This window comes from Trichechus manatus, unplaced genomic scaffold (assembly GCF_000243295.1).
Source record: "Trichechus manatus latirostris isolate Lorelei unplaced genomic scaffold, TriManLat1.0 scaffold00007, whole genome shotgun sequence".
Classification (NCBI taxonomy): Eukaryota; Metazoa; Chordata; class Mammalia; order Sirenia; family Trichechidae; genus Trichechus; species Trichechus manatus.
In genome coordinates this window covers 13886045-13899516 of record NW_004443943.1, presented here as the reverse complement: position 1 = coordinate 13899516, position 13472 = coordinate 13886045, and the positions used below count along the sequence as shown (strand labels likewise).

Genomic DNA, 13472 nt, shown 5'->3' with positions numbered 1-13472 from the left:
AGGAGTCCAAGATGGCGGATCCACGCTGCGTTAGCTTGTAGGGGACCGCTGTATGAATTTCTCCTCGCTCTCTGTTCTCTCTCAGTTTTCTCACTCCATTTGGTGCTTGGCCTAGTTCTTTATCTCTTCATTTGATGTTTTAGGGTTTCAGGATTGTTTTCTCTGTTCGGCTTAGTTTTTCAGATCTTTGCTGTGGAGGGACAGCGTGGTGCTTCTGCCTGTGCGCCATTTTGCCGGAACTTCTGAGTGCGGGGTTTTAAGAAAGAATATAGAAAATATGCCCACAGAATGTCTGGCCCAAGGTATATACTGAGAAAACTGTAGCGGTGGCTGCTTCTGTTGTTCTCTTCAAACACCTCCTACCATGCTGTGGTGATTGCTTCCGCTAACTGGCTTTATCCTTCTGGAAAATTGTCAGCTGTGGGGCGTTCTACTCAGAACAAATATAAGATTCAGCCTTTGTCTTTTAAGAAACAGGGTTTTTGCCCCATCTGTGCAGCTTGCTAATAGATTGCATCAGTTGTTTGAGAAAGATGAGATTGGACCACTTTTGCAGAATGGACTTAATCATGCTGGAGTTCCTCCTGCTCCTTCATCCCTCCCCTAAATGCAAAGTACCAGTTACTGTGAAGATTGCTGGTAGCTAACCTGGGTGCTGTGTTCCTAAATTCACATTTCATACTTTAAATACTTAATTTTAGGTATGACCAAAGAGATGCTAATAAGGAACCTTATTTCTCATAGCAGTGGTGTTTATAGTGTTGCTGGGTTTTTTTGTTTGTCATTTATTAGTTATTTAATCAAATTTCTTTCTTTCTTGGCCAGATTATTTGAGATGGTTTCCAGGAAGCTTGAAATACTTTGAAGAGATGTTGCTATTTGAAGTGAGTGCTTAAGATTTTCTAAAGTCAGTAACAGAAAGTTAAATGAGCCAACTGTTTTACTTTGAGTCCATTCCAGCTCCAGTGTTTATGTAAAGAATGTTTATTAATGTCAGAAAGGGTTGATCTAGTTGTAAGGTTATTCTGTTTAGGGTAGGAGAAAATGAGGAAGTCATAATATTAGTTAGAAAATCATACTACAAAGATGCCCTATTTGAAATTGTCAAGCCGTTTGTTATGGAGTATGTGAGGCTTTGTATATGGAAGCAAGCGTATAGCCCCTTGCTTTTTCCTAGCAGGTATCTACAACATGTTTTCACTTAATCCTCCCATTATTAAGCATTTATCTGGTGCCTATTACGTGTCAGGTACTTTTACATGCTAGACTCTTTAATCCTTACAGCAACCCTTTGAAATAAAAGATATTCCCATTTTACAGATGAAAACACTGTGGCTGGGGAGGCCATTTGAATAGGCAGGTGGTGTTGGGCCCTGGTCTTCTGGCTGTGTCCTCTGCTCTTATCAGCACCCACTCTGCTCCAGTCTGCTTGTGATAGAGGCGCACATGGCAGCCGCTGCCCGCTGCTCATCAGGAAGGCTGGCACCCCTTCCCCCACTATGGCGTTTGCTTTTTTTTATGGAGATTATTTCCAGAACCTAAGGTCAACGCTTGCCTACCACAAGCCCTGGAATTAGGTAGTTTCATTTTGTCTTGAAGGCCCTTTGTGGAAAGAGCATGAACTTTGAAGTTAGAGACAAGGGTTCACATGGTGTCTCCACCATTTTATTTTACTGCCTGTAAATAGAGTTACTTAACTCTCGTGACCTCAGTTTTTCCAACTATGAATGGGAATACTGCATGCCTGGTAGGGGCATGGGAAGGATAAGTAATGCAGTAGAGCACCTGCCAAGTGCATGGCATAGTAACTGGTAACTGCTATTATCGTCACCATTGCAGGCCTTTCTGACAGGTCTTGGGGAACTGAAGAAGCTGCCTAGATAGTGGTTAAGAATACAAACTCTGGAGTAAACTGCCTGGGTTCAAATCCTTGTGCTGCCACTTACCAGCTATGTGACTGTGTACAGTATAATCTCTTTCTGTTCCAATTTCTGTAAAATGACTGTAATAATGTTTCCTAACTCCTAGGGATAAATGATTGTTAACAGACAAATTACTGGGAAGAGGTTGAGTTGAAAAGATCTTATTTTGGTCGTATAAACCAAAAACCAAACCCATTGCCATCAAGTCAATTCTGACTCATAGCGACCCTATAAGACTGAGTAGAACTGCATCATAGGGTATCCAAGGAGTGGCTGGTGGATTTGAACTGCTGACCTTTTGGTTAGCAGCTGAGCTCTTAATCACTGTGCCGCCAGGGCTCCTTTGGTCATATAATGCCATTGTTAATTTTGGTGACATGACATGAACCTCCTTGAAATTTATGGTAACATTGCTTCTTTCCTTTCGCTCAAATTGAAAGTTTTTTGTTTTTTTTTTTTGTATTTAATACAAACAAACATTTTGATACTTGTATGTTTGCTAGAAATACTGATTAAATTAACATAAAATTAACTATTGCCACGTAGGAAATTGAATTCGCCAAATCTATAAAGAAAATCTTTCTGTATAGAGAGTACCTGAATATTTTTTTTCCACCAGTCATCTGTCAGTTTGTCATACTGTGGTGGCTTGTGTGTTGCTACAATGCTGGAAGCTATGCCACTGGTATTTCAAATACCAGCAGGGTCACTCATGGTGGACAGGTTTCAGCAGAGCTTACAGACTAAGATAGACTGGGAAGAAGGACCCGGCGATCTACTTCTAAAAAAACTGACCAGTGAAAACCTTATGAATAGTAGTGGAAAGTTGTCTGATACAGTGCCGGAAGATGAACCCCTTAGGTTGGAAGTTTTCTTGACTATGCAAAGGCATTCGACTGTGTGGATCATAAATTATGCGTAACATTGCAAAGAATGGGAATTCCAGAACACTTAATTGTACTCATATGAAACCTGTACATAGACCAAGAGGCAGTCATTCAAACAGAACAGGGGTTTAACATCAGAAAAGGTGTGCGTCAGGGTGGTATTATTTCACCATACTTACTCAATCTATCTGCCTAGCAAATAATCTAAGAAGCTGGACTGTATGAAGAAGAATGACACATCAGGATTGGAGGAAGACTCACTAACAATCTGTGATATACAGATGATATAACCTTGCTTGCTGAAAGTGAAGAGAACTTGAAACACTTACTGATGAAGATCAAAGACCTACAGCCTTCAATAGAGATTACGCCTCAACATAAAGAAAACAAAAATCCTCACAACTGGACCAATAAACAACATCATGATAAATGGACAAAATATTGAAGTTGTCAAGGATTTCATTTTACTTGACTCCACAGTCAATGCCCATGGAAGCAGCAGTCAAGAAATCAAACAACATATTTCGTTGGGCAAGTCTCCTGCAAAAGACCTCTTTAAAGTGTTGAAAAGCGAAGATGTCACCTTGAGGATTAAGGTACACCTGAGCCAAGCCATGGCACTTTCAGTTGTCTCATATGCATGTGAAAGCTGGACAATGAGTAAGAAAGACCAAAGAATTGGTGCCTTTGAATTATGGTGGTGGAGAGGAATATTGACTATATCATGGACTGCCAGAAGAATGAACAAATCTGTCTCTGATGAAGTACAGCCAGAATACTCCTTAGAAGCAAGATGGCAAGACTTTGTCTTCTTATTTTGGACATGTTATCAGGAGGGACCAGTCCCTGGAGAAGGACATCATGACTGGTAAAGTAGAGAGTTGGCAAAAAGAGAAAGATCTTCAACGAGGTGGATTGACACAATAGCTGCAACAAAGGGCTCAAACATAGCAACGATTGTGAAGATGGCACGGAACTGGGCAGTGTTTCGTTCTGTTGTACGTGGGGTTGGTATCTTAGTTATATAGTGCTGCTATAACAGAAATACCACAAATGAATGGCTTTAACAAGGGAAATTTATTCTCTCACAGTCTAGTAGGCTACAAATTCAGGGCGCCAGCTCTAGGGGAAGGCTTTGTCTGTCAACTCTGGAGGAAGGTCCTTGTTATCAATCTTCCTGTGGTCTAGGAGCTTCTCTGTGCAGGAACCTTGGGTCCAAAGGACACACTCTGTTCCCAGCACTGCTTTCTTGGTAGTATGAGGTCCCCCTGTCTCTGCTTGCTTCTTCCTTTTATGTCTCAAAAGAGATTGATTTAAAACAGAAGCTAATCTTGTAGATTGAGTCTTGCCTCATTAACATAACTGCTGCTAATCCCACCTCATCAGCATCATAGAGATAGGATTTACAACACACAGGAAAATCACATCAGATGACAAAATGGTGGACAGTCCCATCATTCTGGAATCATGACCTAGTCAAGTTGATACACATTTTTGGGGGACACAATTAAATTCATTACAGTTGGTATGAGCCAGAACTGACTTGATGGCACCCAACGACAACAACAAATACTTTTCTGTAGAATTATTGTAAATAAAATCAGCTATAGTAAATTATAACATCATCTTAGGTGAAAATATAAAAAACGTAACTAGCTCTGTTAAAAATACCCAAATAAAAAGGCCCCACTATTTCACGGAAATGATTTGATTCCTGCTTTCAGCTTGAATTTGGCTGGGTTGCATGTGAGTTAAGTTTGTTTTTTTTCTCTTAAGATGACAGCAATGAGCTGGGACCGTAGTATGTGAGTCTACCAGGAACAAAACAGTCTCTGAATTTAATGTAGGTCAAGAAATCCAATTCAACTTGATACCTCTGGACAGTGTATGGTGCAGGCTGGGTCTTCATCATTATTCCAAAGTTTGTACTGATGTCCTGTGACTAATATGTTCCAGCTGTCTGGGTCACTACTTCGAAGTACTATTTATTTGCAGTAGTGATGCTGCAAATAGTAAAAACCTTCCCTTTTGTTGGTTGAAAGCTTTCCTGGTAATTAGCAAAACAGGCATGCCTCTTATTTGGAGAGAGGCTGGAAAGGCTGCTAAAGAGTCAATTGTACACAACCAGTTTGGAAAATAATTTGGCATTACTTAGAGGAGTTGAACATGTGCAATCCCAAACCCCAGCTCTCCTCTCCTAGGTATATGCCTTGGAGAAACTCTTGCATATGTGCTCCAGGGGACCAGGACTAGAATGTAAATGGCTGCATTATTCGTAATAGCAAAAACTAAAAATTCCCAGATGATCCTCGAAGGTAGAATAGGGCAATAAATTGTGGGTGTGTTCACACAATGAGGAACATATAGTGGTAGAAAATGAACTATATCCATATGAGTCAACTGGGATGAATGTCAAAATGAAAATCTTGAAAGAATAGTCAAGTTTTAGAAGAATACATATTGTTGGTTTCATTTATATTAGGTTTAAAATTAGGCAAAATGAAACAGCATATTCTTTGAGGATACATATGTAAGTCAAACTATAAAGAGGAGCAGAGGAATGATGAGCTCAAAATTCAGGCTAATGGTTATCTTGGCAGGGGGAAGGTGAGGGATAGGAACGGGCACACAGGGCTTCCAAAAAAAAAATCAACCCACCAACTTGGTAGTAGATATATGGGATTAAGTTTATTATTCTTTAAGCTGGCGTGTGTTATCGTACAGGCAGTCCATGGATTGCTAACGAGTTCCATTCCTAAATCTGTCTTTAAGTCGAATTTGTACGTAAGTCAAAACAGTTAGGTATAGTTCATATCTAATTTTAGTTAGTCAAATGTTTGTCTTAGTATATAGTATATAGTGTACTTTTCTCTGCATAAAAAACACTAAAGAAACGCTTTCAGATACACTAAAACATCTTTAACATAATAATACAGTAATAGTAATAATGTTGGTGTGCATCACAAAGTAATGCTCGTTTATTATTGTGAACCATTGTATGTACCTCAAGTTTTTAATAGGTTTTATGGGAGTTGGTTCGTAACTACGAGTTGTCCGTAAGTTGGACATTTGTAACCTGGGGGACTACCTGTATTAGTTATTGCTACGTAAAAAATTACCCCAAAACTGAGTGGTTTAAAGCAATAGTAAACATTTATTATCTCTCACAGTTTTAGGTGTTTGAGAGCAGCTTAGCTGGGTGGCTCTGGCTTTGGGGTCTTTCCTGAAGTGGTAGTCAAGGTGTCAGCTGAGGCAGCAGTCATCTGAAGCCTTGACTGAGGTTGAGGATCTGCTTCCCAGATGACTCACTCACATGACTGTTGCCAGGATGCCTTAGTTCCTTGCTGATTATTGGCAAGAGGCCTTAGTTCCTCACTATGTGGGCCTTTGTGTAGAGCTGCTTGAGTGTCTTCACAACATGGCAGCCAGCTTCCCTCAGAATGAGTGAGCCAAGAGAGAGCAAGGTGGAAGCTGCAAAGTGTTTTAATACCTAGCCTTGGAAGTCATACACCATCATTTTTAGTTTACATGTGTCAACCCTATTGAGTGTGGGAGAAGGCTACGTAAGAGCATGTGTACTGGGAGGTGGGAATCATTGGGGGGGCATCTTGAAGAGGCTGGCTACTGCAGTTATATATTTTTTAATATATTTTACACTAAAATTTCAGAGACAAAAAAAGTAAATTGATAAGTTGATTTTTCTTTAGTATTGGTGCAGAGTGATCTTGGCTTAAAGCAGAGAATACCAGAAAGATGTTTACCTGTGTTTTATTGACTGCAAAGGCATTCGACTGTGAGGATCATAACAAATTATGGATAACATTGCAAAGAATGGGAATTCCAGAATACTTAATTGTGCTCATGTGGAACCTATACATAGACCAAGAGGCAGGCTTTTGAACAGAACAAGGGGATACTATATGGTTTACAATCAGGAAAGGTGTGCAGCAGAGTTGTATCCTTTCACCATACTTATTCAGTCTGAATGCGAGGCAGATAATCTGAGAAGCTGGACTAAATGAAGAAGAACACAGCATAAGGATTGGAGAAGGACTCGTTAACCTGTGATACGCAGATGACACAACCTTGCCTGCTGAAAGCAAAGAGGACTTGAAGCACTTACTGATGAAGATGAAAAACTACAGCCTTCAATATGAATTATGCCTCAACATAAAGAAAGCAGAAATTCTCACATCATGATAAACAAAGAAAATATTGAAGTTGTCAAGGATTTCCTTTTACTTGGATCCAAAATCAATGCCCATGGAAGCAGCAACCAAGAAATCAAACGATGTATCGCATTGGGCAAATCTGCTGCAAAAGACCTCTTTAAAATGTTAAAAAGCAAAGATGTCACTTTGAGAACTAAGGTGCACCTGACCGAATCTGTGGTATTTTCAATCATCTCATATGCATGCGAAAGTTGGACAGTGAATAAGGAAGACCGAAGAAGAATTGATGCCTTTAAGTTATGGTGTTGGCAAAGAATACTGAATATACCATGGACTGCTAGAAGAACAGACAAATCTGTCTTGGAAGAAGTACAGCCAGAATGCTCCTTAGAAGCGAGGTTGATGAGACTTCGTCTCACGTACTTTGGACATGTTATCAGGAGGGACCAGTCCTTGGAGGAGGACATCATGCTTGGTAAAGTAGAGGGTCAGCGAAAAAGAGGAAGGCCCTCAATGAGATGGATTGACATAGCGGCTGCAGCAGACGGCTCAGACATAGCAATGATTGTGAAGATGGCACACGACTAGGCAGTGTTTTGTTCAGTTGTGCCTGGGGTTGCTATGAGTTGGAACTGAGTCGCTGGCACCTAACAACAACAACAAAATGATGCAGACACCTATTTAAATGAAAATTACTGTGAATCCTGAATATGTTGCCAGTCTGTATGGGGTTGAAGAAAAGCCAGTAGTGTGAAACTGAGTATCTGGTGGCATGAGCTTGCCTGGCAGGAATGTGCACCAGGGAGGGGTAGGAGGGGCCATAAGGAAGTGTATTTCAGTAATGCTTGTACCAGAATGTGGTATAAAGGTGGGGTTATATGTGCCTAGACTTTGTTCTGCCTATACCTAGATCTAGCAAAAATCTAGAACTCCTGATTTTGAAGAGAATTCTCTGGAGCAAGGGCCACTGGTAGGTAGCTTCCTGGACTCACTATGATATTAAAATCCCTGCCAGCCTCACACTTTCTCTCAAGACCATCTTTAATGAAAAAGGAGAGAGACTCCACCCCTCATGCTCCACCTTCGTACCTAAAGGTACCGCTGGAAATGATTCAGGACAAGAGTTTTAGCTTAAAAATTCATGCAATCATTGTATTCTACTCCATGATGTGTATTTGTTTTAATATTAACTTCTAAATTACTGGTTCATTTGCTTAGCCTTCTCTCATCAAAATCTTTGAGTAAAATGGATGTTTCTGGAAGATACTTCATGTTTTCTTCCTTTGGTTTTGTGTGTCTCTTGGCATAACTTCTTGGTGAATATTCGTTGGGGTCCAAGTGCTCCAGTTTGTGAGGCGTTGAGTCACACTCTGTCTCCTTTGTGGGTCACAGCATCCGTGTGAACAGATGTTCCAACCCCCAGGTGAGGAGGCAGTCAGGAAAGGTTCTCTCGAGGAGACAGGACTGAAGGCCAGGTGCAGTAGGTCCTTGACTGGCTTTTGTCAGACTTTTGTACACCAGCACTTCACGTGTTACGTGTAAACCTCTGTGCATGCAGAAATTTGTTTATTAACAGATGGCCATTCTAGACCATCATCTCCCCAGCTGTGGTTTTGACTGTTTCTGAGCCATTATATTCTATTGTATTTTGCATTTTATAAAAATTAATGGAAAATCTTCAACAGCAAGTGATAATTGCCTTTTGTAGAGGCAGAGATCAAAATTACCAGGGTTGCCATATGATGCTTGTTTTATTTCAGTTGACCAACTTTCTCTTTTGAGAAAGAAGAGAAAGAAATAAGTACATATATAAAATGCAAAAAATACAGTAATAGTTATTGAGTCTAAAAGAGGAGTATAATTACTAATAGTAATTGTAGTAATTGATAATTATAGTGTTAATGGTACTATAAATATTTTCCAACTCTCAGGGAACAAACTGCATCCCCTTGTCTTTATACCATGGCATGTGAAGGTATTGTTTGATTTTTGCACACGGGGCCATTTGGCTTTGGGGTTTTTTTTTTTTTTTGGAGAGTGTCATGTGGGGATTGCCCTGGATAGTGAGACATACCCTGAACTGGGGGTCAGAAGACCTAGGCAGGAATTTCATGTCTGGTGCTTTCTAATTGAATGTCCATGTCATACTTCTCTGACACTCAGCTGCCTCCTCTGAAAACTGGGATCAGCAAACTCTATTTAACTCAGAGCTGCGGGGAGGATCAAATGAAGTAGGTAGTGTGCTACAATATAAGGCAGAGGGTGTGGCAGTATGGTATGATTTTCACACCATGATGTGTGTATTGTAGTTGTGGGTGCTGTAGAAAGGATCTGAATGTCTTTGCTTGAAAGGATTCCAGGGGGACCAGCAATTCTGGCGTGGTTATAAGAGTGTACGTGGATGCCTTCTAAGTGTGGTCTCAGAAATCCAAAGTCAAAGTGCAACTCCAGTTTTTGTTTGAGTGGAAGTTTGGGCTGTGCCACTGTCTGGAATTGCTGTAAATTAAAAGAAACTCACTCAGGCATTCCTTTGTTCTAGAAGTTCCTAGAGTGGATGGGACTGATGCTTGTTCCCTACAGTCAATATGTGATGGGATCATTTTTTTCTCTTACTTTTCTCCTTGTTAAAAAAAAAAGAATTATAGCAGTGTTTTAATCGAGAGACTTGTCATGTATTAAGAACATAACATTTTCTCAACTGAAATAGCATTAACTTAAAAAAAAAAAAAAAATCCTTGGTGATAACATGTTGTTTTGCTTATTCTTGCAGGGTGAGGGCAGCATGAATGATCCCTGATGTACCTTTAGGCATATTTAGCCATTCATTGTTGATTAGGAAAAAGAAGACGGCCATCTACTTGAAAGGTGAGTAAACATTTCTGTGAGGCTTTTTATTAGAAAAAGTTCAAACCATACTGAAGAGTTAAAAGAACGTACAATGAGTTCCTGTTTACTCACTACCTAGATTTAACAGTTGTTAGCATTTTGCCGTATTTTCTGTGTATGTATTGGTATGTGTATATTTTTCAGCTGAAATGTGTAGTAAGTTGCAGACATCATGACATCTTATCCTAAATACTTGGGGATGCAGCTCCTAAAAATAAGCACATTCTTCACTGTGAGGTATTAGAACATTCATAAACTACGTGACACAGAATCGTTTAATTAAACACAGTTCTAATTTCCTATTAAAGAATTTAACTTCTGAGTTTATGCTCCAGTCAAAGCTGATATAAAGTTAGAAAAAAAAAAAATTTAAACAGTGATTTTATTTAATGGGCAGATAGGAGATATGAGTTTGTTATGAGAAACATCTGAATACAACAGAGTGGAATTTGCATTATACATGTGTCTGTGTAAGAGAGTAGTTACTGTGCTTTCTTCATTTCTTGTTAATCTGCCCGCCTGCCCCATTATGATGTTTCATGGTTAGGTTAGTGGATCTAATTATCATTCTTGCCTTCTTCGTGATCAGTATTCACATGTAGACCAGCCTCTGTGATCTAATGTGATCTAAAGGACGTAACTGATTTTGCTTTTTGACCTGCACTTGTAGGGAGAGCGTGAAAAGAATGTGAAGTGGAGGTTAATATATTACAATCAACATTAGAGAGATTCAAGATGATTACCAGCCCCGTAACTTGACTTCCTGAATTGAAACTTTACATAAAGTCTAAGAGATGTGTTTAGCTATGATTACAGTTGTAAATTATTACACATTATAGCCAATTACACAATCAGTTATTACGACTCTGCCGTTCTTGCTGGGTGGCTGTCAACTGTTCTGCATTCTGATTTCGGTTACATTTTATTTTTGGTGTCTTCCTCAAGTGGTCCCCGTGTAACTAAGCATTTCTTTATAGACGTTTATGAACTAGAGTTGTCCATTTAGGACATACTTTAAAAGAACTGTATTTAAGTGAGCCATTTAAGGCAGTGATGTCTTCTTATACTCTCATTTTTTATGTAATCCAAAAGATTAGTGACGGCAGTAAAGTTTCATGGAAAGACACTGACCTTCAGAAGGAGCTGTGACTGGAATCATAGGTAGCTCATTAGAATGATATAGTTAGCTGTTTCACTCTTTGGCTTCTGTCTGGTTATGCTTTGACAGGATGAGTGGGGCTCCACGTGGGCCAAAAGGGGCTTTGAAGGATAGACGAAAGGAAAGACTCCATAGCGAGGGTGTATAGGGCGCTGCATGAGGCCTTCAATTGGCTCCCTGGCCCTGGACCACTTAGATATGGGTGATACTTATTTAACTTTCTATTGAAGTAGAACATACATACAGAAAATACACGTTGTAAGTGTATACCAAACCAACAAAACCCACTGCCATCGAGTCGATTCCGACTCATAGCGACCCTATAGAACAGAGTAGAAGTGCCGCATAGGGTTTCTCAGGAGCGGCTGGTGGATTTGAACTGCCGACCTTTGGTTAGCAGCCGAGCTATAGTTTCACAAACTGAACACACTCGTAAAACCAACACCCCGATCAAGAAACAGAGTATTATCAACACACCCTATGTCTCCTTCTGGATACTGCTTTACTCTGTGGGTGACTACTCTCTTGATTTCTAGCAGCATCAATTAGTTTTGCCTGTTTTTTTGTTATACATACACACACAAATATATACACATACATATGTGTACATGTTTGTATACAGATGTGTTTATATACATGTGTATTTATGTATATATGAATACAATATGTAAATAATTAGAGATTGTACTCTTTTGTGTCTGGCTTTTCTCATTCAACGGACTATTAAGTGAGAAACTTCCATATTGTTGGGTATAGTTGTAGGTTTGTCATTTTCGTTGCTATAGGGTATTCTATTGTGTGATTCATTTTACTAGATGCAGGTAATTTTTTTAGGGTTCACTCACCCAAGGTACCCTCTAGCAGAAACAGAGATTAAACAAGTACCTGCTGACCTCTGCCCTCAGCATGAGTACAGTGGAGGTTGTCCCAGGTGGTCCAGCTTCTGCCCAGCCTCTGCTGTGATTTGAAAGAGGAATCTGGGCAGCAGGTAGAAGAGTGAGATACACTTGGGAGATACGTGTGTTTTTTTGTTTTAGTCCTGCTTCTCCTGTGATTCAGCAGGTCCTTTTTCATTTTGCTCAATGCTGGCATGTTTTCTATACCTTCTTCTCTGTCATTATTACTCTCTATAGCCCCTCAGGGGAAACTTGCGAAATATACCAAACAGCATCTAATCAATAAATATTTAAAGTTCAAGAGGCATTAGGTGTTGGATGGGGGATGAAGAAGTATAAGTCATGGGCTTGCCCTCGAGGCTTCTATGTTGTGGTTATGGATTCATAGGTAAGAAATGGGCCACATCCTTGGAAACCAATTGTACTGTAACATTCAGGGATGCAAAATCAAAGGCTAGCAAGGACCAGGGTAGCAGCACTAGTGAAGTTAGCAAGGGTTGCTTAATAAAGAGCGATGGGCACTGTAGGGAATATACACCCTGCCCAAATTTTGGCCAAGCAAAGAATGTCTGGTGGAATTTAGCAACTCCACCAGTTTACAACCTCTAGGTAATAGAATGTTCCTTATGAGAAAGTAGTCCCATGGAATTAGGATGTTTTTATTCTTTTACTTCAGGGGACAGTAAACTATGGCCCATAGCCAAATCCTATTTTGTAAGTAAAGTTTATGGGAACACAGTCATGCCCATTTGTTTACATATTGTCTATGGCAGTTTTTGCACTTTAACAGCAGAGTTGAGTAGTTGAGGCAGAGACTGTGGCCCACAAAGTATAAAATATTTGCCAATCTCCACATCCTTTTATAAAAGCAAGGGCACAGTAACAATAACTTCTGTAATAGTCTGAGCCTAATTAAATTTTGTGTGAATGTCTTTCATTCATTCATCCAACAAATATTTATAGAATGCCTGCTATATACCAGACACAAAATGGTGATAATCCAATATGGTTCTTGCCCTTGTAGAATTTATAAGAGGCTCCTGTGAACATAAATTTCATTTCAGAATTGTGCTATCAATCAACACGAAAGTATAATATAGCATTTAAACAATAGAATTGCCAAATCTTCCATTTAAAACTAATATGTTGGCTGTATTTATTAATTAGGCTTGTGGCATTCCTTTTGTAGTGGCCTTAGATATCAGAAGGGTTTTTTGGCCTTTTTTTTTTTTTTTTTAAATAATATTGTGTTTTCAGTGAAAGTTTACACAGCAAATTAGGTTCCCATTTGACAATTTCTATACAAATTGTTCAGTGACGTTGGTTACATTTTTCACAAGGTGTCAGCTTTCTCGTTAATTGCATTCTGGTTGTTCTGTTTCCAGTGCTCTATCTAGTTTACCCTGCCCCTTTATCGTCTCATTTTTGCTTTAGAGTAATTGTTGACCTTTTGTTCTCATATAGATAGGTTTTTAATGGAGCACGTACTCATGGGTAATATCCTTTATTTTGTGTGCCAATCTGTTATTTTGCTAAAAGTGACATCAGGA

The 13472-nt window shown here is 39.5% G+C and overlaps 1 protein-coding gene across 16 annotated transcripts in view; it reads left to right on the top strand.

The window, feature by feature from the left end:
- SGMS1 (sphingomyelin synthase 1) overlaps positions 1–13472 on the top strand; it is a 323258-nt gene that overhangs the window by 34701 nt on the left and 275085 nt on the right. For 12 of the 16 annotated variants that reach the window (XM_023739632.1, XM_023739610.1, XM_023739600.1 and 9 more), the window contains 2 exons: positions 826–884; positions 9752–9846. The gene's annotated coding sequence lies outside the window, so the exon portion shown is untranslated. The remainder of the gene's footprint in view (positions 1–825; positions 885–9751; positions 9847–13472) is intronic. The other 4 variants (XM_023739618.1, XM_023739639.1, XM_023739636.1 and 1 more) reach the window with 1 other exon arrangement.